Source organism: Homalodisca vitripennis, unplaced genomic scaffold (genome assembly GCF_021130785.1).
Source record: "Homalodisca vitripennis isolate AUS2020 unplaced genomic scaffold, UT_GWSS_2.1 ScUCBcl_622;HRSCAF=3039, whole genome shotgun sequence".
NCBI classification, from domain to species: domain Eukaryota; kingdom Metazoa; phylum Arthropoda; class Insecta; order Hemiptera; family Cicadellidae; genus Homalodisca; species Homalodisca vitripennis.
This window is the reverse complement of record NW_025776745.1, coordinates 17,529-25,232: the sequence shown is the minus strand read 5'-3', so window position 1 is coordinate 25,232 and position 7,704 is coordinate 17,529.

Sequence of the window (7,704 nt, the reverse complement as noted above, 5' to 3'; positions counted from 1 at the left end):
AGCCTATTCAAAGAATATCAATTCATTAACCCTTTCAATCTCAGAAAGTTTTTCAAAAGTATCTGGCAAAAATCCCAGTGTTGTTCATAATAAAATCCCAACATTAATTTGCAATTTTGGGAGAGTTTTGTTAAAATATTTTTTCTTTGTTGTTTTCCAATCAAATTATATATATATATACATGTGTATATGTACATGACATGAAAGTACTCTACTGCAATAAATATAGAAAGTGTATACATGAAATACTTGTTTTGCATTAATAGAAATTACTTATCTCAAAAAATTTTTTATTTTGATTTGAGTTCTTGAAAGGTGTAGAAACAAATATCACTAATCTGGACGCTGTGCATAAAATTACATTTAATAGTAAACAACTTCACCAGTTTCTTACAAATATAATTAAAATATTTAACTATTTTCAAGTGACTATATTTTTTTTAATTAACTTTTCCTCCAAATTATTTTAAAGACATCAAATTGTGAAAATGTTTTATGTCGCATAAAAAAACTTTTGTAAACATGATGCCGGAATTTTATGCAGATACCATGAACATATGTGTATATACGGATATTGGGATTTTATGCAGATATTTTTGACGTTCGTATATATGGACATTGGGATTGAACTGATCCTGTTATTACTAGTAACCCACCTGCCCAACCAATTTTCAAGAGTTACCTTAAGTCATCGATCCCCCTAGGATAGATATTAAATAAGTCTTTTTAGCCCTAACTTAACGTGGAAAATATAAAACCTTTAACTTTATATACCATCTGTAACTGGGAAGTATCAAAACAAGTACTGTATATATATTTTCACTAGACGCTCATTTGTTCATCTGAGGTGTGTGACATGTGAACCATGAAGGCCATGTGAATGAATTGTGATGAGACTACATGGAGGTAGTCTAACAATAGTTTTGTTTTTATTACAAATTGTTAAACGTAAAAACTTAGTATATCTTACATCAGGTGGTTTTTTACTCTCTTAGGTCTTTGTTTTTAAATGAATTGACATTTTTTACAAAAATTGTGTAAATATTTTACACTAGTAACTATAACTAAAAGTGAATTTTTAAAGAAACAAGTAAATTGTACACTTGATCAACAAACTGTATACTTTAGTTCTCGTAAGAACATATCTTATCATTTTACAAAGTGGCCACCATTCTTTCTTGATTCAGATATTGCAGATTTTACTACTTTTACAGGGTATATAGTCTTCCAAGTGTCAATTGCTTCCATGAAATATGTTTTTGTAGTGGCAATGGATGATTGAAAATGTATTTATTTTTATATAATAGGCTACTTGAATTTAATGTAAATATAAGACTTTTTCATGTATAAACAGTATTTTGATTGTAAAAAATATTATTTTGTTGTTTGAGTAATAATATGATCTGACCAAAATAATTATAAACTATATATATTAAGTAGCATATTATATTTATTTAATTCAGGTAGTATTAGTTATTATATCATTGTAATGTGATATCAAACATATAACTATAATATAGTATATAGTATGTTATGACTTGAAATGCCTATATTACAACTACATTTTGAGTATTGTAGTAACCTTCATATATAAAAAATTAAAGATGACTCATCAAACTTTGTAGCCAAAGTCCAGAGGGTCACTCTTATCACAGGATTCATTCTACATTAATTTTAATTGGAGGCACATTTCTAAAGTAAAAGCCATTTGACAAATTAGAAAAATAAGCTCGTTAGAAAAGGATTTATTGACAGTAAGACTAATTTTCCATCTCATTTTTCCACATAATCACCTCTAAATTCTAAACACTTCTTGTAACACTGCACTAGCTTTTTACAACTTCTGCATAAAAGTCCGCCGTATGGAAATCAAAGCATATGAAAACACACGTCTTTAGTTCCTCTCTTCTTCAAATACAAGAAGAGAAAATGGTCCCGAGATGCAAGGTCAGAACTGTATGGAGAATGGCCAAAAAATTCCCAACAAAAATCTGGAATCTTCTTCTTGGGTAAGGCAGCACTCCCAAGGACGTGTACTGAAGTGAAATTGGATTACGCTGGACAACAGGTTTCTCTGTCATCGATTTTGGATAACAAGTCTGTTTCTTGAGCAGTTAGCAGTATGTGTGACTGTAATTATTAACCGTGAATTATATTCCATGAAATCTTCCAATGTCCCAAAATCTGGCAACAATAAATGTTTTCTATTCAAGAATAGGAATTACTTATATATTTTCAGTTTGGGAGAAATTAACTCAACAACATTGTCAAACCCATCCCTTTTCTCTTTTCTATAGGTTGATGCTCTGGGTACAATGCCCGATAGATTACAGCAGTTGAAGGTCCTTTTGCATACAAAAACTGAATTACAGTGTGCAATTTTTCATTTGATCTGATAATGTGACCTGCATTCACCAGCTGACAAAAAAAAACTACTATATTAAAACAATAACAGCAGTGGCTTCAAAAATAGATGGAGTTGCACATTTGTATTGATCTGCCAATGTTTAAATCTAAGACGATGCCTGATTTTAGAAATACGCCTCTCATACATCCTGAGAAATTTTTGTGTATTTAACTATATTTTAATAGTTTATAAAACAGTATGATATTAGTAATAAGTGCTGGATATAGAGAATCAACCTTGAGTTTTGATCCCTTAAGAACATGTTCAAACTCAGACCCTTTTATGCCGTAATCGTTGCCAGTAGAATTATGCGAGGTTTCTCGTTTTAAAAGTACTTAATAATCATCCAAATGCTTTTGATTTTTACTTGTACAGTGTATTAATTTCATACACTAATAAAATGCAAAAAAAGTTTAGATTTATTTTTTTAACCTCTAATAAATATATATAAAAAAAATGTAAAACCATTGGATGGTATTTAATTTTTTTTAATGAGACTTTTGATACAATTCTAATACCAAAAATAAGAACATTATTAAAGTGTTTCTGAGATTTAGTTTTGTTCTTAAGGATTAAGAACCATATCAGTATGACTGCCAGTACAGCCATTAACTAAACTTACAGAAGTTTAATGAATGCCGAACCATTTCTTACGATTACCATGTTTGTTATATCAATTATAAGAGACTATTCAGATAATGCTTGGTTTTCAAAGTGAATCCTTTAACAAACTTGACTACAAATAAACATATTCGAAATACAATAAAGAGAACATCAATGTGAAACATCACTGCCAAAACAGCAGAGCAGTGTGTGCTATAGAATTGTTGTATTTTCTCACAGTAATAACTAATTATGAAGCAAAAAGACAATATTATTTTGAATTTCTAATAAACTTTTATTCTAAGGGTTATTAATCTAAACCACTGCCCTTAATAATCTATATGTAATTATATATTCATGTAAACATTTTTAGTTAAATTGTTTCAGGTCTGTTTCACTCTTAAAGACAATAAGACACTGCTGTTGACGTTCACCCACCTAGCTATAAGTAAATTAACATAACCTTCATAGTATGTGACTGTAACGCTAAGACTTATTGTACATCAATCTGTATGGACACACAAATTTGTGGTAATTTATGGTTTTGTGTCATATGTGGCCACCCTGATCTTAAATACGCTGGATAATGTTATTGGTGGGAATTCGTTCTGCCTTGATTGTGCCTTAGCAGTGTGTAAAAAACCTGTTTATTTTTAAATTTGTCTAGGAAAACATTATATTTAATACATGTTAAACAAGGCGTAACAGCAAGTTTTCCTGAAAAGTCATTCCTTCCCTTTAATTTTGTATATTAATTATTGGGTTTAAACATAGTATGATGTTTTTCGTAAATTCCACAAAATGGCCAGTAAACTAAACGAACCCATTGTTATGGATCTAGATTTCAATGTGATATAAATAGAATATTTTTCTTACATTCCTAATAGCATAAATAATAATCATTAATTGTTTTGTTAAGTGTTATGCATTGCTTATTCTATACCAATTATTTACATAACTGAGCTGTGTGTTAAATAATCACTTCCTTTTTATTAATAATTATGTGATATTCATAATAACTGTGTGATATTATAGTTACATTATGCTTTAAATAAAAAAGGTTATGTCTGACTTGTGAGTAATAATTTATACCCATTATCATTTCTGTTCATGTTTTTAACGTATTATCATGCATAAAAAGCAGTACAATGTATTTGTAGTTATTACTCACTTAAACCCTTTGTCTGGATATCTTCACTTGAATTATGAGACCTCATATATAAATGTGGCAAACCAAGTGTGTTTTTTGTGAAGGATCTGAATCTCTAATATGGAATATTCTATTATACTACTTTTCAGGCTAGCCTCATATGATTAATTATAGCATGTAAAAATGACATAGTAGAACCATTAAAATATGGGTCTCAAGTTTAATAACTTGTGATGCTAATAATTTAGCTATCAAGAATGGCCAAAATTAAGAAGTATATCAATAATCATTACAAGGAAATTATTAGTGATAAACTTGATCAATCATGCGTCCCAGTCTTTTTGCATCCATGCAATCATACCAACATCATCAAGTGGTTGTTAAGACACAATCAACACTTCACAAATGTAAGGAATAATGATTTGAAAAGTCAAGTTCCATCCCTAATGGAATTGATCTGGTCTGGATGGAATGGATCTTGGTTTATGGCGATGCTCTGAATTGTATGAGGATCACTGATATGAATTAATGCCATAACATAATAAAATACATTTCATACAAAATTAAATACCATCTCAAATTAACAATGATTAGTTTAGATGGTAGTGTGGAAGAAAAACATCAACTTTTCATTTTTGTTGTCACTCTTTCTAGAAAATAAACATATTTTGTGTTTATTTCAGTTTAAGTGAGGTTATAACACAAATTTTACTATGTAAAATTAAGTTAAACCACGAAATAAATATTGATGCTGCCATTTTGTGTAGGATTGGATTTGAGTTGTTATATATATTGGTTGCAACATTGAACTGGATCAGTGTGTCACAATCTAGCCCAACGTGTTTAGTAGTAGTTTGAATGTGATTGGTTATATGTTTGTGGACTCAAAAAGGTGTAGCCACTTTAAGTGTATCGATTCAGTGGGAAATTGTTATTGCCTCATGTTGTCTGTGAGATCTGTGTGTGATTAGTTATATGTTCGTTATTTTCATGTTTAATTACACTCAGATAATGTCACTTAGTTTTGTAAAGTATTACAGAACAACTTAATAATCATCTAATTTCATCATCCTGTTTTTGATCCTTTTTATTAGAGCTGCCAACATGAAGAGTATACATATTAATGAATTAATAATTTACTGCTAATACTTACCCGTAAACAGATACACTAAAAAGGACTACACACTCAAAGTTGATTCCATACCAAAAGAAATGTTACAGAAACTGTTCGAAAATTTTAACATTAAGACAAAGTGAAATGTGACAGCATTTAAATAACGTTAAAGTTTAATCTTAGAAGACAGTTTTAGTGTTGTTTACACGACTGCCAAAAGCTTGTAATATTCAGAACAATATTTATATTAAGAATAACAAATTTTTAGAAATTAAAACATTTATCTGTTTTGTTTTCTTTAACTGTCAGACCTTTGCCACATTTTTCTATACTGTAGGAATTTCACAGTACGAGTACATCATATGAATATGATATACAGATCTAGACAGGCTTTGATTAGATTGGTGAGAGATAGAAAGGAATATAATTAAGTTTCATATAATATATTATTTTTTACTTAACCATGTAAATAAACTTACTGTACATTGAACAAATGTCCCTCTAAGTCCAACCCCTCGTCCTCGTCGTGAGGGACGGGCAACGGCTCAAAGAGACGGCTAACGGGGCTCTGGTGAAGCTACGTCAGGTCTAGCAAGCCGGTAGTGGATAAAACTTGCTTTCAAAAATAAGAACAGCCTCGGAAAGGATGGAAATTTACGGCAACGACCCGGCAATTGTTTAAGGTTAAGATTTGGTACAATAAATGTTGTGACGCTTAGGAACAAGTTAGAAGAGGTAGTAGAGATGATGAAGAGAAGAAGAATAAACATAATGGGAATCAGTGAAACAAAGTGGAAAGGTAGTGGAAGTAGAGAAGTGGGACAGGGATACAGGATTTGGTGGTCTGGAGGAGAAATTGGAAGAAGAAATGGAGTAGCTATAGTCATGGACAAAAAGATGACAAGCAGAGTGATGAAAGTGGATGTGGTAAGTGAAAGAATTATTAAGGTTACGGTCAGAATGGAGGGGGAGATAATGGACATAATACAGGTATACGCACCACAAACAGGATGCACGGACGATGAGAAGAGAGAGTTTGAAGAGGATCTGGAAAGACAAGTAAAAGAAGAGAGAACAATAATAATTGGGGATTTTAACGCACAAGTGGGTAAGTTTAGACAAGGATATGAAGAGGTAATGGGATGTTATGGAGTAGGAACAAGGAATTTAGAAGGAGAAAATTTACTGGATTTTTGTTTAAGGAATGATATAGTGATAGGGAACACCTGGAACAAGAAAAGGGATAGCCACAAATACACAAGATACAATTGGAATGGTGAACAGCCAAGTTTAATAGATTATATATTAGTGAGAAAATGCCTGCAGCCATACATGGCAGATGTAAAAGTTATACCCAGTGAAAGTATGGGAGGAGATCACAGGCTGGTGGTAGCTGATTTTCAAAGAATGAGGTTTGGAAAGGATACATGCAAAAGAACTAACAAGAATCAAGACATGGAAGTTAAAAGATACGAAAGTTAGAGAGGAGTTTGTAAATAACATTAGAGGAACGATACCCAAGGGGGAGGTCAAAACAGGAGAGGAGGAATGGACAAATTTCAAGAATGCTATAGTCAAAGCTGCAGAAGAAACATGTGGACGAACTTCAGGTAAAAGAAGGGATAAAGAGACCCCTTGGTGGAATGAAAGAATTGCTGAAGCAGTTAAAAACAAAAATAGAGCTTGGCGAGAATGGTTTAAGGATAGGTCAAATGAAAAGAGGGATAAATGGAAGAGACTTGCAAGGGCATCAGCAAAGATGATGAAGGAGGCAAAGGAGAGGACATGGAAGGATTTTGAAGAAAAACTGAAATCAAACTTCAAAGGAAATAAGAAGATTTTTTATGGGGTGATAAGGAACAAGACGAAACCTAAAGAAATGTTGACTAAGGTGGTGGATGTTTCAGGGGAAATCAAATGGGAGGAGAAAGAGGTTTTGAAGACATGGAAAGAGTATTTTAAGGAACTACTGGAAGGAACAGAAAATGAAGAGGAAAGAAGAGATATGACAGAGGAGACAGAAGATGAAGAGGATTTTAGTATGTGCGAATTGGAAAAAGCGGTTAAAGAGATGAAAGAGGGGAAATCTGCGGGAATAGACGAGCTGACGGGCTGAGATGATAAAGGCGGCGGGTCCATTGGGAATTCAATGGTTGTACAGAGTGATGAGAGTGATTTGGAAGGAAAAGAAGATACCAGAAGACTGGAAAATGGGAATAATAGTGCCGATTTTTAAGAAAGGCAATAAGCAAAAAATGCGAGAATTACAGGGGAATAACTTTGTTGTGCCATACACAAAAAATTTATGAAAAAATACTGTTGCAGAAAATTAGACCAGTACTGGAAGAAACAGGAAGAGAGGAGCAATGTGGTTTTAGGAAAGGTAGGTCAACGGTGGATGCTATTTTTGTGATGAGACAAGTGTTAGAA